The sequence below is a fragment of the Lissotriton helveticus genome, chromosome 1_1 (genome assembly GCF_964261635.1).
Source record: "Lissotriton helveticus chromosome 1_1, aLisHel1.1, whole genome shotgun sequence".
NCBI lineage: Eukaryota > Metazoa > Chordata > Amphibia > Caudata > Salamandridae > Lissotriton > Lissotriton helveticus.
This window is the reverse complement of record NC_136057.1, coordinates 1,875,536,829-1,875,563,207: the sequence shown is the minus strand read 5'-3', so window position 1 is coordinate 1,875,563,207 and position 26,379 is coordinate 1,875,536,829. Positions and strand designations below refer to the sequence as shown.

Genomic DNA, 26,379 nt, shown 5'->3' with positions numbered 1-26,379 from the left:
GCAAAAAACCAAAAATAATGTACTTAGTAAAGGAACGCAAACAGATTTTAAACAGGCACTATTTTTCCATGTACTCAAGGTAGGAAGGCAAAAAGTAAGGCCTGCTACATCTGAGTAGTTCCTGTATGTAAAATGTTGCATTTTGAGCTTCCTTTCATGTGGCATCTTACTTCCTGTGAATCCCAGTCTCATTGCATTACCGCTAGATTATCTGAAGGCGCGAAGACAGTTCACAGCCAGCTGTATAGGTTATTTTAGGTAGGTGATTATATTTAAGATTTATACTGGCCTAATTTTATGGCATAAAATCTATTTACGAGTCTCCTCAATTTTCCCTAAGCAGAAGTGCCATGCATCCTTCCGAGTAAGGTCACCCGCTCATGGATTCTGGCCAATAATGGTCTCCTTTACTCAGCAAAGACAGCCTGAGTCACAATGTATTCTGACCCTACTGTCATCTGCACGTTTGTGCTGGCTGTGTGTTTTTTTTAGTTTAGACTTTACTTGAAGAAGAGGTGACCAGGCTTGCACCTGGAATGAGGTGTGATAATGCTCTTTCCCTGTTTTTTCTGCTGCCCGCCTGCTTGTCTAGTGAGGTATTCCTGAAAGGTAATTTCAAAGCGTCATCCTGCTCTGATGCAGCTTCCTCTTTGTCTGAGGTACAGACCATGGTGCAGTAGCCATGTTTTCAAGGTTGGTGTTAGATTGATTGACCAAGTTTGCCTAGCTTGAAGGACCAATGCCACAGTAGGGCTGTCACTAAATCACAATGTTCCCCATACTTAACTTGTCTTTTACTAACAATTATTATCAGGTATGTCACTCTAATTCAGAGGTCTTCAAACTTTGGTAGGCTGAGCCCCCCCAGCTGAATGTTTTTAGATGTCGGGCCCTCCCACCACCTAACAGAAATTTCTGGACCCTGGTACGCTACATATTCGACTGCCACCCGCATATCCCAGGCCATATCCGGCAAATAATGTTCAACACAATAAGAGTGTTTAGTAAACTGCAGGATTGTGAGTGGGTGTGGTTCAATGACAGAGGTTTTTTACACAGCTCAAAAACTATTTTCCAAGATAAAATGTGTGCAAATTGTTTTTACTAGGAAGCATTATTATACACAAGACATAGATTGATATTAACACCCCCAACATTAATGTGAAAGGTGTGCCTATTTTTTACCACAGAGACGGTCAATCTGTGGATGGATTTGTGCTACTGCCATCCTCAGGCTGTTCTCCACATACACTAAATTTATACCAAATAATATCTGTGAAATCCCCCAATTTCTCATTTGTGAGGCCCCGTTTTGATCTAAAAAACTTTTTTATGGTCGTTGCATGAAACAAACACATTTCTCTGCAAATAGTAATAGACTCTCTCACATCAATCACATTCAAAAGAAATGATAAAACGGTATTCACAAGAATCTGTTTGGGAATTATTCCAGGCCATCAGGGTAAAAACAACAGAGCTGTCTCTATGAAGGAGCCATCTGAAAGGCTGGATTGCAGTGCATGTAAATGTGTACTTTTGTACTTTAGGACGAAAACTTGATGGGGCACGACATGCCCTTACTTGTGTACAGGGGCGCAACTAGACCCAAACTTCAGGGGGGGCGAACACTCTCAGCCAGGGATGGCCATAGCACTGGTCGCTCACAGTGCAATAGTATTTTTGGCACCCCCTCTCCCATTTCCTCCTCCATGATTTCCCTCACTACCACTCACCAACAGTGCACCTCATTTTCTAAAGCACCTTTCTGACAAACATTTAATTTTTTTTATAGCACTACTAATAGTTTACTCAGACTTTGTAGCAGGCACCTTATCCCTCTGTGCTGTGTGGGTGGAAGGAGTGAACATGTGAGTGCACATTGAGCGAAGCATCAGTGTGAGAGTGAGGTGAGAGGAGTGACTGCATGGTGAGTGAGGTGATCATATGAATTTGGGTGCTGATGTAAGTGCAGAGTGGGATGAATGAATGTATGGTTAGTGATGGGCTTGCTTGAGTGAAATTGCAGATTGAGCAGTGTGGGGGACAGGTGAGTGAAGTGTCACATGAGTGCAGGGTGAGTGGTGTGCTCGTGTGACTGCGGGGTGAGGTACAAGGTGAACAGCGCAAGTGCATTGTGAGTGCAGAGTGATCACTGTGAGTGCAGGTTGTGCTGGTGAATGCTGTGAGTGCATGGGAATCAATGTGAGGGCATTGTGATCGCTGTGAGTGCAGGGTTAGCGTGAAAGTGAAGGGCAAGAATGAGGAGAGAGTTGTCTGAATGCAGGGTGCATTCCCAGACACTTGAGGTAACTCAGCATGTTATTGATAGCGGTGAAGGGTTTCAGATACAAGTTAAATTATTGCTATTATGGCATTAACCAGGGATTGAGGGTGGAGGAAATCAATAATGTGCTGATCTTGCAACAAACTTTCAGTTTTATGATTAGGGTTGCCAGCTCATTATTTTGATGTCCCAGGCGGTACACAAATAAGCAGTCACCTAAAGCTGTATTTTCATTACTTATCTGTGCATACTTTGAACAGCAAATATAAATAGAAAGCACTTTTAATTTTGTTCTAGGGCTGCCTGAATGACCCTTGACTGATAATTAAAGGGAACAAGGACAGAAAAGTAACATTACAAATGAATACAAACTTCTTTATCTCTAACCTATATTTAGTGTCAAGACAAGTAATTTGCTGGTTTTTTAAACCACACATGGCGTTTTCTTTTGGCAACTCAAAGCCATTTTAGCCCTGTGGACGTTGTGCTTCTGCCTGTGTAATTTTAACAGAAATGTGGTCACTTTTCTAGGAACAGGAGGGGGTAAAATTCCTTGGGCTGAAATGATTCAGCTGTAGGGAGAGGCAAGGAGTCTTCTCTGCTATGAAACCAAACAGGAAGGAACAGACAGTCCACAGTGGACTGTCTATTCGTTCACTTTTGATTTTAGCAAAGGAGACTCCTTGCCTCCCACTGCAGCTAAAGCATTAAGGAATTACCTAGCTCATTGGAAAAGAGATTGTTCGGGCAGTTTGAGCAAGGGCTCTGTTCTGGAAGGTTATTTCTCCTTTGTGACTTTTGTAGTTTTATCAGAATCAATGTTTGCTGTGCTTAGAGTACGACAGAGGCACCTCCTGCAATTGTCTTTTATTATAAATGTGTAAAATTCTTTCTACATGCTGTTGACAAATTGTTCTGCTGTGCTCAGACAGTGATAAGTTGTTGCGGTTTTTATATGTTTTCCAGAAAAAAAGATCTCTAAAGCTTGTGCCTCATTGCAGGTTACTATGCAAAGGCAATATACCGGAATGTATATCAGTGACACATATCTGGCGTTTGAAATTATTATGGTGGTACATTCAGTGCCGTAACTGCTTTGGTTGTGCCCACATGTTCTGACGTTTTACTACGTTACTTTGCCAGTCTAAGATCTGGAAGATGATTACACTGCTTTAGGACGGTTAGAATTAAAAAAGGAGCACATCTTGCCCCATCGATTAACCCTCCCCCTCCCTCCAACCCTCCATTACTGCCGAACCCCGGGCCATCCTGCCCCCCACCCCTCTTCCAAAAAGCCCTCTTATCTGATGTAGATTTTATTTCAGAAAAGTCCTTCATAGCCAGGCGACGTCAGGAATCGAAGAAAAAAAGGCAGCAAGCAGCGGAATGCAGGAACTTTAGGCACGCACATTTCAAGGCACTTCCTGCAATCTCTGCTGCTGCCCCATCATTGGTGGCTACCTGCTGATTAGCTGCTGCTGCGCCAGAGTTTTCCTATCAAAAGCCCCCATCTTAAATGGATGACAACTTGTGATCATAGCACATTACAAGTTAAAAAAAGGTAGGATTTTACAGAGTGATGCGCGCCCCCCGGGATAGTGTCACGCCCCCCAGGAGTGCGCGCCCCAAAGATTGAAAAACTCTGCTCTAATGGTTTCAGTGCTTGGAACCCAAGACTACAACTCCCAGAACACACTAGGTTGTCAAATGAAAGCCCAGGGCTGGAAACATGGCATCTGGCTAGTCCTAAAATTGTCCCAGGCAAAACATATTAATTACCCAGGTGCAATTGATACAACAACGTTTTCTAAATACTTTTTTTCCACCCAGACCAAATCAATGTTTTGTTAACTTTCACCAAACTGAACCCTGGTGGAAATTCCAGTTGACCTGTGACAAGTGGTTTCTTATCTTAATCCAGTGGGTAGTGGAGCAACATAATCTAATGCTCCATGCATTTATATGTCAATTATACTCAAAGTGTGCTTTGTATTTACCAAATGTGTTCATGTATTTATCAAATGTAGTAGGTGGCCGAATATACTCATATTAAGATCCACACATATATAGTCAAAATGTACTCGGTGTACTTACTCATGCTAACTGCGCTTGTTTGGAAGCCATGTTGATTCAAAGTTGGCCTAACTTGTAACCAGGCCATAGACACACTAATTGCACATTTATAAAATGCACTGTAAGATTCGCATTCTTCTCTCTCTGCAGGTGTCTTATCAAAGCCTCGTTAGTTAGAATAGCATCATTGTTATTGTATCAAAAATGTCAGACAGGCAGGGATAATTAGAATTTGGCTGCTCGCCTTGCGTGGGATAAGGCAGAGCCTCCTGTACCAGGCATAACTCCAAGCCCATGCAGATGGGTGTTTCTTTGTCCGGTGCCAAAAAACCAGGGAGTCTACCTGCTCCCAGAGGGTGATCCTTCCTGATTGGACCATTTGGTGGCAACCAAAGCTCCAGAACTTTGTTTTCTGTATTAATTGTGTGTTTTATAGAATAAGTCAGCAGATCCTGTCTTGGCTTTGCTGGGAAAAAAAACTTTTCTCAAGCTCTGCCGATTTCCCTGTCCAAGGTGTTGAGCTTTTTTGCCCGAGCACCCTTGCTTTCCCCTGAATCTTAAACTTGGTTCCTCTGATGTTGACACTCTCCTCTTAGAAATCCCCTTGCCACTGTCAATGCTTATTTTAGAATAGGGAAGCTCCTTTATGGAACCAATTGATCTTATATTCAGTTTTCTATAAATTGTAATATTTTGTTTATTTTACTCATAATATAACAATTCAGATTGCAGGATCATTGAATATACTTGAATGTACTATGAATTGACTAATTTACTTCTAATCTTGACTAAATTGCTAATAAAACCCTTATGGTTTGGACACCATCCTCTATCTGTTTCTGTGGAGCCACATTGGTTTTACTGTGATTGAAATGTGGTGCTAATGATAGCTCCTGTCTTACGTTTCAAGCCGACAATCAAAAGTCCATAGGACCTTTGGGGAGAATTTTTTGATGACTCTCTGGGATACAAATATGTCTCCTCCATCGGTAGCACATGGATGAACTGTTGCACCTTTGTACTGGATCCTGATGTCTATTGACATCCATGTACTGCAGCTGTATTTGTATTTGTCCGACAAAATGTCCATTGTTTCTGCTAGATAAATGTGCGGTACCCAAAAACGCATGTTGCATCTGGGACCACAAGAAACCAACTGTAAGTGGTCAAATGGTTTTTTAGAATAGTAGTTGCTGTTATCATTAAACTCAACAGCACAAGTTTCATAAGCTTCAAGACTGGTGGCTTACCTTTCTGAGGCATGTGCGTTAAGGCACCAAGCTCTCTTTCCAGATCTGTAGCGATTGGATATAAAAGTTAAAACAAAGGAGTGTAAATGTCCATTGAAGCTTCCTCTTTTGTAATGATGCAACTTACTAGGCCTTGTTTGAAACTTTTTTTTGCATAGCACTTGAGTTTTGTTTTTTAACTTAAAACATAGTATATGTTTCATGTACACACTTGGGTCGTGCTCTGTCTGAATATTCTCATAGATGCACCCAGCCAGCGCTCAAGGTTTGTATTCATCATGGACACACCATGGACACATCCGGCGAGCGCTCTGGCTTTTGCATTCTCCATAGGCAAACCCAGGAATGTTCTGAGTCTGTAGTACCAATGGACATGTCTGGTGAGTGCCCTGGCTGTGAATCCCTTATAGGCACACCTAGCGAGTGCCCGGGCATTGTATTCCCTGTGGTGGACAAACCTGGCGGCTGCTCTGACTTTGCATTCCCCTTGGACGCACCGATGAATGCCTTGTGATTGCATCTCTTATGGGAACAAATGGAGCGTGCCCTAGCTTTGTAATCTCCACAGACGCACCGTATGTGTACCCTGGGTTTGTATTAGCCATGGACGCATGTAGAAAGTGATCTACTTTGTATTTTCACAGACACACCTGGTGAGTGCCCTTGCTTTGTATCCCTTATGGACACATGTGTAGAGAGCTCTGTGTTTGTATTCTTCATAGAAAGTGCGTTGGCTTTCTCAAATGCTCTCCCTTTGTATTTCTCACGGTGATCTGCCTTGTATTTCCTGCACACACCCTGGGAGAGCGGTTTTGCTTGTTTATCCATAGACATACCTGAGCATTGCTCTTTTTAGACCACTCAACTCTACTCTCCACCACTGCACTCTATGCACTCCAGTCTATGCCATTATACTCTTCACCACTGCTCTCTATGCACTCCAGTCTATGCCATTATACTCTGCACCACTGCACTCTGTGACACTCTACACTGCAACTCTGCATTCTATGCCACTGCACGCTATGTCAATGCACTCTATGCCACTTCTCTATGCCACTGCATCTACCCTGCACTAGTCCACTCAATGCCACTTTACTCTACTCTGAAACAATCTACTCTACACCACTGCACTCTACTCTACTCTGCTATGCACCACAACACTCTTCAAAACTGTATGCTACACTACTTCGGTCTAGGCCACTCCCCTCTACTCTGCACCTCTCCACTCTATGCCACTCTACTCTGCAACACTGCACTCTATGCTACTGCACTCTACTCTTAAACAATCTACTCTACACCACTGCACTCTTCCCCACTCTGCCACTCCACTATACACAACTGCACTCTATGCCCCTCTACTTGTTTATCCATAGACACACCTGAGCAGTGCTCTTTTTAGACCACTCAACTCTACTCTGCACCACTGCACTCTATGCACTCCAGTCTATGCCATTATACTCTTCACCACTGCTCTCTATGCACTCCAGTCTATGCCATTATACTCTGCACCACTGCACTCTGTGACACTCTACTCTGCAACACTGCATTCTGTGCCACTGCACGTTATGTCAATGCACTCTATGCCACTTCTCTATGCCACTGCATCTACCCTGCACTAGTCCACTCAATGCCACTTTACTCTACTCTGAAACAATCTACTCTACACCACTGCACTCTACCCTACTCTGCTATGCACCACAACACTCTTCACCACTGTATGCTACACTACTTCGGTCTAGGCCACTCCCCTCTACTCTGCACCTCTCCAATCTCCTCCACTCTATGCCACTCTACTCTGCAACACTGGACTCTATGCTACTGCACTCTACTCTGAAACAATCTACTCTACACCACTGCACTCTTCCCCACACTGCCACTCCACTATACACAACTGCACTCTATGCCCCTCTACTCTGTGCCACTCTACCCTATGTCACTGCACTCTATGCCACTATTCTATACCACTGCACTCTACCTTGCACCACTCCACTCTATTCTGCATCACTCCACACTATGCCACTTCACTCTACTCTGAAGCAATCTACTTTGTGCCAATGCACTCTACCCTGCACCATTCCACTCTATGCCACTTCACTCAACTCTGAAACAATATACTCTACACCTCTGCACTCTGCCCACTCTGTGCCACTCCACAATACGTAACTGCACTCTATGCCACTCTACTCTACTCTGCACCACTCTACGCTATGCCACTGCACTCTATGCCACTACTCTATACCACTGCACTCTACCTTGCACTACTCCACTCTATCCTGCACCACTCCACTCTACGCCACTTCACTCTACTCTGAAACAATCTACTCTACACCACTGCACTCTGCGCCACTCCATGCCACTTCACTCTACACTGCACCACTCTACACCACTCTACTCTGCACCACTCTACTCTATGCCACTGCCCTCTATTCCTCTGTACACTGAACCACTGCACTCTACGCCAATGCACTCCACTCTATCCCACTGCGCTCTGTGACAACTACTCTGTATCACTGCACTCTACACAACGGTGCACTATACCACTCTCCTCAATGCCACTGCACGCTATGCCACTGCACACTATGCCAATTCATGCTATGCCACTCTGTTCTTCTTTGCGCCACTGTACTTAATGCGACTGCTCTCTGCACCCCTTTACTCTGCGCCACACTACTCTACACCACTGTACTCTATGCCACTCTACTCTGCGCCACTGCACTCTATACCACTGCACTCTAAACCACTGCACTGTACGCCAATGCACTCAGCACCACTTTACTCAAAAGCAATGCACTCTATGCCACTGCACTCTATGCCAGTGCATGCTATGCCCATTATATACTACTCTGCACCACTGTACTTTACACTACTGCTCTCTGCACCATTTTATTCTGTGCCACTCTACTCTGCACCACTCTACTTGGCACCACTCTACTCTATGTCACTGCACTCTATATCACTGCACTCAATGACACTGCACTCTGACACTATACTCTGCAAGACGGCACTCTTCGCCACTGAACTCAATGCCACTCTTCTCTGCACCACTGCACTCTAGGCCAATGCACACTATGCCACTGCACGCTACACCTCTCCATTCTATACTGCACCAATGTACTTCACGTCACTACTCTCTGCAGCACTCTAGTTTGCGCCACTCTACTCTGCACCACTCTAATTTGAGCCACTCTACTTTGCGCCACTCTGCAACACTCTGCTCTGCAAGACTGCACTCTCCGCCACTGAACTCAATGCCTCTCTTCTCTGTACCACTGCAGTCTACGCAACATATCTCTTCGCCACTCCATTCTACTCTGCACCACGGCACTGTATGCCACTGCTCTCTGCGCCACTCTACTCTGCACCACTCTACTTTAGGTTAGTGCACGCTACACCACTGCACTCTATGACACTTTACTCTGCAAAACTGCAATCTCCACCATCAAACTCAATGCCACTCTATTCTTCACCACTACACTATATGTCACCACAAGCTACGCCCATAAATATTATGCTACTCTACACCATTGTGCTCTATGTCACTGCACTCTACACCACTCTAGTCTACTCTGCACCACTATACTCTATGGCACTGCTCTCTACCACTCTTCTCTGCACCACTCTACTGTGCACCACTCTACTCTGTGCAAATGCACTCTATGCCACTGCAATCTATGCCACTGCACTCTATACCACTGCACTCTACTCTGCAGCACTCAACTCCATACCACGCTACTGCACTCAATGCCAATGCACTCTACTCCACACACTTTTAATAATTCCACGCCACTCTAATCTATTCTGCAGCATTGCACTCCACTTCACTGCCCTCTACACCACTATACTCTATGCCACTGCACTCTATGCCACTCTACTCTACATGTCTGCACTCTACCTTGCTCCACTCCACTCTGCCCTGAAACACTCCACTCGTCTCCACTTCACTCTACTCTGAAACAATCTACTCTACTCCACTGCACTCTACACAAATGCAATCTACTCTGCACCACTGTACTTTATGCCACTTCACTCTAAGCAGCTCTACTCCGCGACACTCACCTCTATAATGCTCCACTCTATGACGCTCTACTCCATTTAACTCTACTCCACTCTATGTCATTCTACTCCCATCTATGGGCCAGATTTACGACCCTTTTGTTTGCGGCCGCAAACGGGAGATCCTCCTGTTTGTGACAGCAAAAAGGGTAATGCCATGTACAAATGTTATTTTGTCAGTCAATGTCTTGCAAAATAGCATTTGCGACTCTACTATTATGAAGGGGCATCCCTTCCTAATGGCAAGTCACCATGACAAGTACTGTTGTTTTACGACCGCTTTGGCGGTCGGAAAACACTCACAGTGTACAACCTACTTCAAGTAGGTGGTAAACGACTCGCAAACAGGAAGTAGTCCCCAGAGGACCCCTTTCCCTTTCTGAGTATGTGAGAAAATATTTTTTAAGAGCCACTGCCTGCCTTAAAAAAATTTAACTAAAAAGTTTCATTTTCTTTTTTTAAATGCATCCCGTTTTTCTTTAAGGAAAACGGGCTGCATTTAAAAAAGAAAAACTGCTTTATTAAAAAAGCGGTACAAAAGTAGGTGGTGATGGACGGAGCATCTGCACAAATTCTACCTTTAGTGGGTGGAATGGTCTAATAGCATCATTGCCCTTCTGCATCAAGCTATACCGGTTGTATAGCTCTCAGCAGAGAGCTATAAGTTTATAATATATATATTACTTGAGGTGGGGGTGTTGATGCAGATGAAGGTATTGAGGAGGCAGTGCCCAAGAGAAGGAGATTCTTGAAGGTTTATGTCTTGCCAGATGTCTGTCATTGGCAAGAGTTTGCCTAAGACTGTCACATTTATGCAGAAGTGTTCCCTTTATAGGTTTTTAAACCTTTGGACACCTTTTGACTAATGGCGGTACAAACGGGGGGCGGTAATGGACGGAGCATCTGAACCAATCAAACACTCACACCCAGTCAAAAGATCTGGGTTTAATCCATCACCGTTCTTTAGCCCACTCTGCCACCCCAGTTCAGACATGGCCATATGCAAATCAGTCTGACCCTGTGCCTCATGGGAACAGTCCAGCCCAAACTGCCAAGCCATGCCTTCCCTGGACCGGAAACAAGCTTCCTAGGACTGGTTTCTGGCATTTCAGCCGTCTGCAGCCAGGCTTGCTTGAATCCAGTGGTAAAGTGAGCAAGGGACTCACGTCTGAGCATACCCTGCCAACTTATGGCGAACAAAGCGGTACAAAAGGGGGTGGTGATGGATATAGCATCTGAACCAATCAAACACTCACACCCAGTCAAAAGATATGGGTTTAATCATCCATCACCGTTCTTTAGCCCACTCTGCCACCTCAGTTCAGACATGGCCATATGCAAATCGGTCTGACCCTGTGCCTCATGGGAACAGTCCAACCCGAACTGCCAAGCCATGCCTTCCCTGGACCGGAAACAAGCTTCCTAGGACTGATTTCTGGCAATTCATCCGTCTTCAGCCAGGCTTGCTTGAATCCAGTGGCAAAGTGAGCAAGGGACTCACATCTGAGCATACCCTGCAAACTTATGGCGAACAAAGCAGTACAAAATGAGGTGGTGATGTACGGAGCATCTGAACCAATCAAACACTCACACCCAGTCAAAAGATCTGGGTTTAATCCATTACCGTTCTTTAGCCCACTCTGCCACCCCAGTTCAGAGATGGCCATATGCAAATCAGTCTGACTATGTGCCTCAGGGGAACAGTCCAGCCCGAACTGCCAAGCCATGCCTTCCCTGGACCGGAAACATGCTTCCTAGGACCAGTTTCTGGCATTTCAGCCGTCTTCAGCCAGGCTTGCTTGAATCCAGTGGCAAAGTGAGCAAGCGACTCATTTCTGAGCATACCCTGCCAACTTATGGCGAACAAAGCGGTACAAAAGGGGGTGGTGATGGACGGAGCATCTGAACCAATCAAACACTCACACCCAGTCAACAGATCTGGGTTTAATCCATCACCGTTCTTTAGCCATCTCTGCCACCCCAGTTCAGAATGAAATGAAATGAAATGAAATGAAATGAAAATGGGATTTCTATAGCGCATGGCTGCCCGGAGGCGTCCCAGCGCTGGGATTGCATTAACAACTGAGGGGAGAAACAGAGGAGTAAAGGGAAGGGTTATTGCGGGAAAAGGTGGGTTTTAAGTAGCTTCCGGAATTTCATATGGTTGGGTTCGGCACGTAGCTGGGTTGGCAAGGCGTTCCATAGGGTTGCAGCTGTTACCGAAAAGCGACGCCCTCCAGTGCGGGCTTTTTTGACTCTGTGGACAGTAGCCAGGTTACCTTGGGAGGAACGTAGGGACCTGTTGGGTTTGTATGGGAACAGCATGGCCTTAAGCATCGGGGGCCCTTGATTTTGCATAGCTCTGTGGGTGGTACATAAGGCCTTGAATTTGACCCTTTCACGGATCGGCAGCCAATGGAGTGCCTTTAGGGCAGGTTTGGCTGATGCTCTGCGGGGGGTACCAGTCAGAATCCTTGCAGCGGCATTTTGTGTTCTCTGAAGAACATTGATAGTGGATTCTGGGGCCGCTAAGAAGAGAGCGTTGCTGTAGTCTAATCTTGATAAGATTAGACCTTGAATGAGCATTTTTTGTGATTGTGCGGGGAGTAATGGAAGAATCTTCCTGGTTGAACGGAGTAAGCCCACACAGGTACCAGCTGTTTTTTTTGCCTGCGTTTTCAAAGAAAGGTCTTGTTCCAGCCAGAAGCCAAGACTTTTAAGTTCAGTCTTGGGTTGTGGGAGGGGTCCTAAGCATGATGGCCACATGGCGGTGGGGAGAGATGACATTTGGTGTCCCAGCAGCATGAGCTCGGTTTTAGAGCCATTTAGTTTAAGGCTTGAGTTAGACATCCAGTTATGGATTCCTTCAAGACAGTCATGGAGGTTTTTGAGTTTTTCACCTTCTAAGGAGAATGATACAACCATTTGGGTGTCATCAGCGTATGTGACGGCTTTTATCCCGAAGGGAGTAACCACATCCTCCAGGGGGGCCATGTATGTGTTAAAAAGTGTAGGGCTCAATGAAGAGCCCTGGGGAACCCCACACTGGAGGGGGAAAAAGTCAGATCGCATATTCCCTTCACAGACCTGAAAGGTTCTGTCCTTAAGGAAGGAAGAAAGCCAACAAAGTGCCGTGTCCCTCACTCCTAGGCCAAGTAGTCGCTGGATCAGGATCTTATGGTCCAACGTGTCAAATGCAGCGCTTAGATCCAGGAGGATTAGTAAAACCGATCCTCCTGAATCCAAGATGCATCTGGCTTCCTCGACCACTTTCAGAAGAGCGGTCTCGGTCCCCTGACCAGGACGAAAACCTGTTTGCGAGGGGCGAAGGAGATTGTTGGATTCAAGGAAAGCCGACAATTGCTGGTTGACCACCTTCTCTGCAATCTTACTTATGCCTGGTAAGAGAGAGATTGGGCGAAGGTTGGAAAGATCTGAAGGATCGTGGCCTGGTTTTTTCTGTAAAGCTTTAACTATTGCGTGTTTCCAATTAGGAGGGACCACTCCTTGGCTGAGAGAAGCATTAATATGGTTGGTGGCTAGATGTGAGATGGTAGGTCCGACTTGTTTGAGGATACGGATGGGGGCTGGGTCATTAGGTGAGCCACTTTTCATGTCTGAAAGAGCTTTCAGAAAGTCTTCATTGGACAGCTGGTTGAAACTATCCAGAGTCGGGCCAGTTGTGGGCGGTAACAAGGCGGCAGGGAGGTTATTATCAGCTTTATGTGGGAGGGTTTGTAAGATGTTAGCAATTTTATTTTGAAAGAAAGATGCTACTTGGTTGCATCTAGCGACTGTGGGTTGCTGGGTTGAAGGGGGATTGGGAATTTTAAGTAGCTCTTTGACTATTTTATAAGTCTCTCGAGACGAGTTAGATGCAGCTTTAATTTTTTCTTCAAAGAAGGAAGCCTGGGCTGATTTTCGGGATGATTTATAGGTCCTCATTGCTTTTTTGTATTCTTCCTTGATGAGGGGGTCCCATTTTTTCCTCCATTTCCGCTCTTGGATTTTACAAATTGTTCTAAGGTTCCTTAGTTCTTGTGAGTACCATGGGGATTTGAAGGTCTTACTTTTATTCTTTAGATTTTTCTTGGGAGCGACTGCATCCAGAGTGGAGGTGAGCCATCTAGTGAAGTTTTCATCTGCTTTTACAGGGTCAGGGTCTGCGGGAGGGGCAGAAAGTGTTAATTCCTGGGTCCAGCGCTCAAATGAGAGTCTGGACCATATTCTATCCTGTTCTCTGGAGATCGGGGTTTGGGGAGTGTTTAAAATAGTTTGCCAAGTAAATGGGATGAGGGAGTGATCAGACCATGGAAGGGGGAGTGAGGGTAGGATTTCTATTTTAGAGAGGTTGGCGAAGAGAGGGTCTAAAAGGTGACCCTTGGTATGTGTTGCCTCTGAGTTTAGTAGGTGAAGGTCAAGTGCCTTTAATTCTGAAATGAGATCCCCTGCTATTTTGTCTGTGCAGTCCTCGAAATGGAGATTTAAATCTCCAAGCAAGATAAAATTGGAAGTCGAGGTACAGGAGGAGAATGTGGATTCTAGCAATGAACCGAAAAAATTTCCTAGACTGCCGGGTGGTCGGTATATGAGAGTACCCGAAAGGGATTTATTAGGGGTTATTTGGAGGGAAAAGTGGATGCTTTTGCAGTCTTCGATTCCACCCTCTTGTAGCCTGCATACGAAGGTGTTTCTGTATACAATCGCTAGACCACCTCCTTTTCCCTTCCTTCTGTTCTGGTGCTGTATAAGGTAGCCGTGGGGTAGCATATTGACAATATCAGCCTCGGAATGAGACGTCAACCAAGTTTCCGTGAGGAAAAGTATATCTAATTTAATGTCTTGGATCAGTAATTTGATCTCTAGAGAATGTTTGGATGCAGATCTACAGTTCAGCAGAGCGAGGCTAACCGGGTTTGGTGGGTGGCGATTGGTTTTCCATGAAGACTCGCCCTGAAGCGAGGGTGGTGGGATAGGGGTTGAGGCGGCTGTGCAGAATTGTAGAAGGTAGTCACGTGAATGTTTAATTCGATGACTTCGAGAAAAGGGCATAGTGGGTGGCCCTGTGCCCGGCTTGGCCCGGACGGGCCCAGACGGGCTTGCCTCTGGCGCGCCTCCGGCGCGCCATCGGCGCGCCCGCTGCCATGGCCATATGCAAATCAGTCTGACACTGTGCCTCATGGGAACAGTCCAGCCAGGCTTGCTTGAATCCAGTGGCAAAGTGAGCAAGGGACTCACGTCTGAGCATCCCCAGCCAACTTATGGCGAACAAAGCGGTACAATAGGGGGTGGTGATGGACGGAGCATTATTAAAAAAGCAGTCAAAGACATGCTGGTCTGCTGACCCCAGCGGGCCACCATCCCTGTGAGTGCTAGCCATTCCTAATGGGGTCATAAATTGCGACTGCCTCATGAATATTAATGAGGCAGGTAATTTGCGACCCAATTGGGAATCGCAAACAGTGTCTGAGACACTGTTGTACATTCACATTTGCGATTCGCAAATTGCGAGACGCAATTTGATGCAAATTGTGACTCACAAATGTGAATGTTTGTACATCTGGCCCTATGCCACTCGACTCCACAACACTCTACTCTACTCTACTCCACTCTACAACACTGTTCCACTCAATGACACCATAGGCTCTGCCAATGCTTACTTGTATTCTCCACCAACAAATCTGAAGAGAGTTCTGGCTTGGATTGCCCATGGACATACCCAGGAAGTTCTCTGGATTTGTACTTTCCATGAACACACCTGGAGCCATATTATACATTGTGCCCCGGGGGTGCAGTGGGCACGTGCATCCGTTTGTGCATACCCGGGGCACAATGGTATTACAAAAGGGACCATAGACACTTGTAATACTGATAGACCTTGTGCACATGTAGCACCAGCGCTATCATGAGAAGGCATACCCTCATTTGCGCAGAGGCAAACATGCCTTTAGGTGGGCGCACTGAAAGTGTACCACAAAATGGTGGCTCACTTTCCATAAACCTCCTACAGGCAGCCATCTGGGGGCAGAAAGGGGGTCCCATGGACCCCCAAGACACCCCTTTGCAGGCGGGTGCAGTCACTCACTGCACATGCCTGGAAGAGGATTTATCTCCCATCTTGAAAGTAAAGGCAGAATGCTGCCTGTACGGGGTAACACAGAGCGGCTTTGAAACAGCCGCTCCGTATCTCACTTGAATGTGCTACCCCCAGGGCAGCGTGAGTACAGATGCCCTGGGGCAGCACATTTACCATAATAGGGCACACTTTCCCTGCTTGCACCCCGCGCACCTTTGAAAGTTGCACTGTGGCACAAACAGGGAAAGTGTGTGGTATATATAATATGGCCCATGACTTTGTCTTCCCCATGGACCCAACAGGAGAGTACTCTTATGTTATATTTCCCATTGATAAACTTGAGAATTGCTGCAGCTCTGAATTTCCCAAGGACGCACCTGAGACTTATCTTGGTGTGCATTCCCAAATGACAGACCTGGTGTGTGTCATGGCTTTGTATTCTCCACGGATACACCTGAGTAATGCTCAGGATCCAAATTCCCCATGAACACACCTGGAGAGTTCTCTGGCTTAGATTCCCCACGGACACACCTGGAGGAGGTAACCTATAGCATGCGCTCTGACCTTCAAAGATTAAATTCTTTATGCAGGGAATATGTGTTGTTAAGAATTAGATTTAGACAATCTACTATTTACAATAAAGTGTGTGATTAGATTGTATGTCAACATATCAAGGCAAAATGTGTGGGACCAAAATTTCGAGGCATAAATACTGATACCCAAATTATTGTTTAAGTAAGTGCATAGTTATAGATTCACTACTCTTAACTCCACATCTACATACCTTGAAGATACCATTTGTCAAGCTGCATATATGTGAAGTTTAGTATACTAAGCCTATACGTACCAATGTATACTTATATTTAAACTATTTTATTTTTCGATACTTAGGCCTTGAAAACCGAAGCAATATTTTTCCTCTGATTTTCTGGTGGCAAACTATATAATAATGTAGGCAGACATATCACAAATGGATACCATGCTTCTGATGTAGACACAAAACTTCAAATGTGATCTTCTTGAATGAATACAATTGGATGCCTTCAGTCCTGGAAGCATAACTCTTGAAGCGGACTGCGGAACATAGCTCAGTTTCTCTGATGTCACCTTCAGAACAACATTCAGTCCTCTAGAACTGAGCTCCACAATAGGGGTTTCTACTTCTCATGTTACTTCCTGTACTGTGCCCAACAGCTTAATAAGAACTCCAGAAATCTATGCAATACTCTAGACACGTTCACCAGGGATATACACAATATTTCATATGTAGATTCTAGAAACTGACACAGTTCTATAGATCCGGCCTTCTGAGGAGGACACAACACTCTTGACATGGGCTCTAGAACTGAACTTGGTTCTCCTGATGAGTCTTACAGAACAAGACGCAAAGCATCAGGTGGTACTTCAAGAAATTGACACGGTGCTCCAGAAGAGTCCTTAAACTGGTCACAGTACTCCAAATGTTTCTTCCTGACTGGACCCAATGATTGAATGTGGAGTCCAACAGTGGGCACAAAAAAACAGATGTGAACTCTGTAACAGGACACCTGGTGTGACATTCAGAAATCCACACGATATACCAGCTGTTGAGTCATCAAATGAACAAATGCTCCATGTTTGACCTTAAGAATAGGACACAATGTTCCCCTTACATATTGGGTTCAGAATTGGGATCAATACTCCTGGTGTGACAACCAGACCTGGTCACAGTACTTCAGATACGGCATCCAAAATTGGGCAACATACCCCAGATGTGGCAAATTGAGCTGGACACATATCTCTAGATTTGGCCTTGGGTTTGGACAAAGTACGTTAATTGAAGCTTTCAGGACTGGGCACAATACTTGTGATCTAACTTTGAGAACTGGACACAATACTTGCACTGTGAATTCCAGAAATGGGCACAAAGCTGTAGGTGTGACCTTCAGCACTGGATACTAGATTTCAGTGTTACCCTTCAGAATCGCAGAGGCTGCACACGAAGGGGGCTAGAGATCCGGCGCCATAACGATCGCGTGCACTCCCCCCCCCCCCTCCGAACAATCCAGTTTGCGGCCGTTTTGTTGGCACGCAAAGGGACCAGTCGCGAAAAAACAACCCTGCCTCTCCCCCCCCTCCCCCACCCCACCCCTGGGTGGCCGTCGAAGAGGCACCGGCCTCCCTGGTCAATGGGGGCCCGGGCGACATACAAACCCCCCAATAGGCGAAGACACCTATCCAGGTGGGGCAACAAAGGGGGGGATATAAGGCCTGCTCCCCCAGGTAAGCTCCTAAGTTCACGGACGGAGCGGGGGAGCAGCACCTACACAAGAATCTTTTGCCCACCCACCCACAGCTAAGGGACAGCAATGTCGCAGTGCTGAGGAGCAGATACAAGCAAGCAGAGAACTATGCGGATAATGGTTGGCAAGAAGGGACACCAGAGGGCGGTGTGCCAGAATTGGCCCACTAACCTTGGGATGCCACATGGCTGGGTGAGCGGGCCTACTCTAAATAATGTTGCAAACTGTGCTTTAAAGGGTAAAAAAACACAACGACATAAAAGTAACACTGAGAAGAGCCATAAAAACATCAGGAAGACGTTAACAGAATCTGGTTCTGGGCGGGTGGTGTGTGTCCTGGATCTGAGACGGAGCTGGCATCCGCAAGACTGCATCACCAGTGCCAGCCGAGTACACTACCAGCCCATGTGCTTAAATACTAATTACACTGAAAGCCCCTTTGACGCCTGATTTGCAGCGTCTGCTTGTGCTTCCGTCGTTTGGGTGTTTATTCTCTTGCAGCAAATATTAGCTGAGCGCCGAGTTAGATGCCCACCCAGAGCTCGGCCCTGCTGCTTAATGGGTACATAAACATGGCCAGTAAACCAAGACACCTGTCTACCCATAAAGGCCCTGGCACCGCGGCCGGACAAGGGACGGCGGCTGGCAGATGGCAGATGGCAAATGGCCCATCAAATGCCTAGTTGGCAAGAGCAGAATCGATCAACCTTACTTGGGACGAGAGGTGACATGGCCGCTCCTCCTCCCAGCTGGCATCAGAATGTGGGAGGGCAGGATGAGACGCCTGGAATGTCCTAGAGAGAGGTCTTAGCATCTAAGAACGTAGGACGAGACCACAGAGAAAATGTTTCTTTAAAGTAAGGGCAGTACTTTAAGACGCACCCACAGAAAAATAAGCAGGCAAAGCCAATCGATCTGGCATGGGCAGGCAGATCCGAGGTGTACTTTTTATATTTTTTATCGCAAGTATATGCCACAAAAATAGATTAAAAACACACAGCGACCTTAACGTGCCCGCTGTGTGTTTGCAATAAACAATAACAAAAACCACTCTCTATTGTTACTGTGTTACCAGTGATGTTTTTTTGAATAACAACTCTTTTAGTTGTGCCACACAATTTATCATTATTATTCGTGAAGAAGAGGATAATATATCACTGCCTAACCAAGCGTCTTATTACGATGGCGGTGGGACAGCCACCGTCAGGCCGTCGGTGGCGATCCCACTGCCATCGGACCCTGCAGGGCCGCCCGCTGCATTATGATGGCGGGCGGATGGAGGGCGGGCGGAGAGACTGGCTGCCATGCATCCAACAGTCTCAAGGGGCCCATCGGACCGTCGGAGGGACTGCAATCCCTACAAGAGTACCTGCCCATGCACCACCGTCGGAGGGACTGCAATCCCTACAACAGTGCCTGCTCATGCACCACCGTAGGGATTACAATGTGCCTTTACGCCGGCTGTTTCATGGCGGTTAACAGGCCATGAAAAGGCAGGCAGAAAGTGACTTTGGGGCCGTAGTGGGCCCTCCTTACCCCCTGGCCCTCCAATGTAGTGCCCCCCTACGTATCCCTGCACCATGTGGCAGGCACTGCATGGTGCCTGCCACATAGTGCAGGGGTATGTCAGATGTGTTTTCTTTTGTATTGTGGTGTGTGTGCTGCAGCCCGCAGCACACTTTGCAATACAAAGAAAATACATAGTGACCGCCGTGAAGGTGGACGCATCGTAATGCAGCCAGCCAGACCTCCGACTCCTAGTCGGGCGGTTCTGCTTCCGCGTCAATATTGGGCAGATGTAAACCCTCCCAACTTCATAATCAGACCCCACGTACTCAAATCGTATTCAGCTGCAATGTTAAAATATCACCTAAATACTTTAAAACAACATCTTTGCAGAGATGACAGTACATAAATCACTATCTAACTGGTAACACAAAGGTTTTGCAACTTACCCTTTGCTCATATTTAAAGATATTCTAAATAAATAAATACAATAAAACACCCTTTGATCTAGATTTGTCATTGGAGAGAAAGTATCTAATTTTTAGGTGGATGTGAACAATGTGCCCAGGCTTTGTACAATCACTCAAAGTGAAGAGAGCCAATGGGTAATGCAGACTGATACTTTCCCCGATGCTCTTTGCTGTGGCGGAGGAAGCAAAATGTAAACGGCAGTCTAACTAACCAATGGATGTAACCTGCTGACCAATAACCCATCTATGTATAATTGTTATGTATGTGTTTTATGGAAAAACATAGACTTGCAAAACAGCTGAAGCTGTCTCAAATGCCAGACCTAAAAAAGCAACACACTATTTTCTCATCCAATCCATCCATGTGTAGGTACACAGACTCTGTCTCACACGCACCCATTTTCCATGATGCGGCTTGTTACCATAGTCTTGCAGTTTAGTGGCATAGTCTCTCACTTCCAGCGCTGGGAATGCTTCGGGCATCTATGCGTTTTATGAATCCCAAACAATACATAGTAAATAACAGGCGGTAACATTACCCAAAGTAATTGGTACTCATTTTATCTACTCTATAGATGTGAAAGGCTGAGTTAGTCCCTAGCAAAAACTGAACCTGTATGCACTAGGATGCTTTGTTCGCCCTAAGTTGGTAGGGTATGCCCAGGCGTGGGTCCCTTGCTCACGTTGCCACTGGATTCAAACTAGCCTGGCTGATGAGGGCCGTTAGCCGAAAACCGGTCCCAGGATGTTTGTTTCTGGTCCAGGGAAGACATGGCTTGGTAGTTCGGGCTGGACTGTTCCCATGAGGCACAGGGTCAAGACTGATTTGCATATAGATGTGTCTGAATTGGGGCGGTGAAGTGAGCTAAAGAACGATGATGGATTCAACCTAGATCTGTGACTGGGGGTGGGTGTCTGAAAAGTTTCAGCACTCGTCCATCATCTCCTTGTGTTTGCTTTGCACTAGGTAAACATCATATGATAGAGTTATTAACCTACCGAGTATTGGTCCATAAATATATACTGGCTGAATATAGCTACTGGTAAGATACTTCGAGGATGATGGCACCTTAGTGCTAAATTTGTAGAAGACAAAAAAAGTGTGATTGACAAAACTTTTCATTAGGAGCCTACTGCCTAGTGTTTAATTTGAGCCAGTGGTTTCCGGTGCTCAGTACCAGCACTTAATCATCAACACCGGCGCTTGAGCACTAGTTAAGGACACATTCACTTTTTTGTAGGCACTGAGAGATTAAATGATTCGCCCAGGATCATAGGATGTTGAGCCGACGCCGAGACTCGAACCTCGTTCCCCAGCTCTGAAGTCGGCAGCTCTGGTCATTAGGCCACATCCTCTCCCCACTTGTAGGGTTTGTTGGTTCTGTGTTAGGCAGCGCTAACAAGACAATTTGGCTGCTAATTTTTAATTAATTTTCTGTTGTACTGTGTATTTTATCCGGCTCATGTATAATCACGATTTAAGAACACATTTATTTATGGTAGGTACGGGAAGATTAAGTGATTTGTCCAGAATCACAGAATGTTGAGCTGACACCAAGACTCAAACCTACTTCCCCAGCTCTGAAGTCAGCAGTTCTGGGCATTTCCCAAATACTCTCCTCACATTCATGTTTAGTAGTTGGTTCTGTTTTAGGTAGTGCTAACAACAGAAATGGACTGGTTGCAAGCTGCCTCCTGACGAAAGCCCAGGCACTTATTGTTTTTACAAATTAACCACTGCTACCGCCAATACTGTTGAATGCCAAGGTTACTGAATACCAGATTGTCAAGTATTGAATTTATCTCATGCATTCTTCTTCCACCACTCTGCACTATGTCTCTTTAACTCAGTTTGTTTGGGTACAATTCACCCTAATTTCTCCTTTCTTCTATCGATTACTTCTTTGTGCTCTTTCTGAACCATCTGTGGTCTGTTTCACTCTGTTGATTAGAATAATTCTTACACTCATGTTAGGATTATTAGTAGTTTGCTTCAGATATAGAACTTCATGTCAAACTTCTGTTTTCTTAGGTGTGGTGTTAACCAAGGCCTTTTGGTTTAACTAAAATTATACGTATAATGTACTTAAATATAGGGGCTTTCAGTTAGCCCTCTTAATCCATTGTCTGTTATGGTTTCATTCACATTTTATTTTCACCCACCACACCACAGGGCAGTCAGTCAGCACACTTCACCCATTGGCTAACTGCACTATGAGTGACGTCATTCTTCCATTTCACAAGGGACAGATCCACAATCAAAGTAGTTCTCTTAGGTGCCAGGAACTGTTTTGGCAATGTATGCTTTCTGAGACCAAACAAATAATTATCCTTTTGATTGATGAGGTCCCGGTGACTTCCCCAACAAAGAAGTCTTGTAAAAGCCATGACCAAACCAAAAGACTGGCTGCCAACGCCAGACCTATTGAGTTTGCCAATGCTTGTCTAACAACTTGATACTCCTTTAAACAACATTGGAAGAATGCACAGCTGGGATGGCCTTGCCTGGGATTCAAATTAGTGACCTGCAAATCCAGGCAGATGTGACAGTGGGCTGTTTACTCCCTGATCCGTCTCGTCAGCTTGCTGGAAAGCCTGCTGGTTTGGGCACACCAGGGTCAATTGGCACTGAAGCTCTCCACAAGAAGTTGGGCTTATGGCTGTGCCCACATGGGTCAGTAGCAGGAATGGTTCAGACAAATGAGGGTGCATCATCACAGGGCACTGCATCCTATTACAAATGCATATTAAGAATAGGAAAGACAACAGCATTCATATTGTAAACACATGTTAAGAACTGAGCAGCAGAAATCATGTTTTTAATTATTTGCTGAGGGCTGGGTTGAATGTTTTATGTACATGTTTGCACATTAATGGCTCTGATTGGATCTGCATGTGAATGAGGACCCCACGCGCCCAGTTTACCAAGATATTGTAATAATCCGCCTTTAGCCGGGTGAGAGCATCTGTATATTGAGTGATGCCCTGTTGATTATTGAGACAATGGAGTAAGGAAGTGGGTGTCCGGGTGGTTTTGAGACCGTCGGTGGACGGAGCCCTGGTTGCAGGGCACTTGGATTGGATATGAGAAGTTTCCTTACCCTTGTCCTGAAAAGGCCCAGACCCCCCAGGATACAGCGACATGGATTAGCAAATTTAGCGGCACAAAAATTGAAATTTAGCAGCACAAATATGGAAATTTAGCTGCAATTTAGCAGCATTTTATCTAGCTGTGGTCTGTGTGTGTTGGTCTCTGGTGTATTCGTGGTCTGTGTGTGTTGGTCTCTGTTGTGTTTGTGGTCTGCGTGTGTTAGTCCCTCGTGTGTTTGTGGTCTGTGTGTGTTGGTCCCTGGTGTGTTTGTGGTCTGTGTGTTTGATGCCTGTGTGTGTTGGTCTGTAGTGCGTCTGACACCTGTGCCGCCGGGACACTGATGCCCTTGAGCTCTCTGAAGCTGCTGCTGTCTGCGGATAATGAGCCCTCCTAGGGCCCCTAGGGCCCCGCGTAGTGCATGTCTGCAGACAGGGGCCCATCCGGGAGCCAGGAGAGTGAAGGAAGCCCCCAGAAGGGCTGGGGCAGGGTCAGGCTTCCTGCATTAAATGTTCCTGTAATTACAGACACAGCTTTCTCTGAAAGAGCCATCAGTGACAGCCCCTCCCCACTCTCCTGCAGCCCCCCCCCCTCACCCCCCCCCCGGCACAGGGGATCAGTAGAGAGCACCCCTGGGGGTCCCACAGAGATGCCCCTCCCAGGCTTCCCACGGAGCAGGGACTGCCACTGCCTACAGAGGCCTGAGATCGACCAGATGGCTCTTTCCAAACACCCCCCTCCCCCGGACCCCCAACCCTCCGCAGACCTGCCCCGCCCCCTTGAAAGGGGCCTGGTTGTCTAGATTTTGCGGGTACATTTGTAAAAATCCCGCCATTTTTACAAAAGTGCCGATTTCACGGGCACTTTTGTAAAAATCGCGGCATTTTTACAAAAGTGCCGATTTCGCGGGGAACCGCGAAATCCTGGAGGGTCTGAAGAAGGAGTACGAGGCCGAAAACGCGCACGCGTCGACAGTCTTTTACAAGAGGAGTCTGAACACAATTGAGATTATTTTCTTCTTAAGTGAATGCACACTTATGATTTGTTATTTGGAGAGGGATAATTACCTCGTGTGCTGAGTTGACTACCTCATGAGTGGATCTCCTTTATGTAAGAGGCGACCACTGTGTGTTCTATTTTTGTAGGGGGTGTAGGAATGTAAGAAAATATTGTTGTGATGTGTATCTATTGTAATTTGTATTTATGTTTAGTTGTTTGAAAAGAAAAAAGAAAAAAAGATTGTTGAAATATTGATGACAAAGAATCATTGTAACTAATAACGAAAACAAATGAAGATAACTAAAATATTTTTATACAATGTGCTTGTGGTATGTGACTGTTCAATTAAGATAAAGGAATTGACAACAGGACTGTGTACTGTTTTAGGGAAATACAGAGGGGCACATTATCAATGGGATTAATCTCCGCTTTTTTGGGTTTAAAAGCCAAGAAAGCGGAGATAAAATGATCTCCCTATTACCTAGCTGTCGCTAACACCAGTTAGCGACAGCTAGTAGGAGATAGCGACCATCTTGGGCCCCGCTTTGCATGTCAGAGATATTTATCACTAATGACATGCAAAGTGGGCGTGCCAAGATGTTAGCGACTGGAAACAGTCGCTAACATTGCTTTCTCCTATTACCAACATTTGGAGATATTCGCACTAAGCGCGAATATCTCCAAAAGCTAACACCTGCCCTGAGCAGTTCTTAGCCATGTTATCCAATGGGAGGTGGATAACATGGTAGAGCATTAGCTCGGTAATGCATGAATATCGCTGACTTTACAGCGATATTCATGCATTTCGGCCGATTTTTATCGCTTAGGAGATAAACCTTGATAATAGCAAGGCTCCTAAGCGATAAAAATCGCCGCAACACGGCGATAAAATTATTGCCGCTAAGCCAACATAGCGATAATTATCGCTAGTTGTTGGTAATATGCCCCAGAGTTCCTTATATGTTAAGAGATAGATATATGTATTCCTCCTTGCCAACCTGCTTCTATATTGTGCTTATATTTCGCCCAGGTAAAGGAGGGTGATTTGGGTGAACCCCGATATTCTCTTGATATATACGATGTGCATAGTTCAGCAGCATATAAACTCATTCTGTAAACAATAAAAGCAACAACAATTAGAAATGATTTATCAAAAGTAAAACATGTTTTTAGCGACAAAAAGTTGTTGAGATTAAAAGCCTGTAAGAACATGAGATTCTAAAAAGGCTGTAAAGCGCCAGTGTGCAAAGTTAGCAACGTATTAGCCACTAGGGGCCAGATGTACGACGAGATTTTGAATGCGCAAATGGGTTTGTAACACGTTCGCGCATGCAAAATCTGATAGGGCCATGTACAAACACTATTTTGCGAGTCGCAAAAAATTGTGACTCGCAAAATAGTGTTTAGCGACTCGCAATTAGGAAGGGGCGTACCAAGGGTGTCTCTTCCTATTTGTGACTCGCAGCCCTATGTATGTATGTTTTGCGACCGCAATTGGGGTCTTCAACATACTCGCAATTTACCACCCTCTTCAAGAGGGTGGTAATGCAGTCGCAAATGGGAAGGGGATCCCTTCCCCTTTGAAAATGCATCGGAAAATATTTTTTAGGGACAGGCAGTGATCCCAGGGCCACTACCTGCCCTCAAATAACTGAAACATAAACGTTTCATTTTTTTTTTTAATTCATCTCCTTTAAGGAAAACAGGCTGCATTAAAAAAAATAAAACTACTTTATTTAAAAGCAGTCCCAGATATGGAGGTCTGCTGAGCCCAGCAGGCCCACAAACTTGGGATGGCCAGCCATTCTCAATGGGCTCGCACAATGCAAGTGCCTCATTAATATTCATGAGGCATGCAACTTGCGACCCCATTGAGAATCGCAAACAGTGTCTCAGACACTGTTGTACATTGTAAATTGCGAGTCGCAATCGAGCATGAATTGCGACTTGCAATTTACAATGGTCGTACATCTGGCCCTAGGTGCTATGCTAGATCATATAGGTATGGTCTTACCTTGTGGATAAGTTGAAAAAGGTATTTTCAGTAATAAGGCTGGAAATCTGCACTAGGATAACTTTTCCAGGCGCACAACTGCAAATGTCGTGTGACATACTTTCCTGGCTCCCTTAACCCCAATCCGTAATTGTACATAGCATACAATTATGTATTCTGGAAATGGAGCCACTTGTGCAAATGTACATCTTTTCTTTTTCCTCTTATCTCCATGGGCAAACAAAATCCCCAATGGAGAAACCCCATCTCCTGCATTTCCTTCAAGTTTGGAGGTGGTCCTTTTC

The 26,379-nt window shown here is 45.6% G+C and overlaps 1 protein-coding gene across 1 annotated transcript in view; it reads left to right on the top strand.

The window, feature by feature from the left end:
• Positions 1 to 26,379, top strand: part of ASTN1 (astrotactin 1) — a 751,257-nt gene that overhangs the window by 285,279 nt on the left and 439,599 nt on the right. The window lies entirely within an intron of this gene.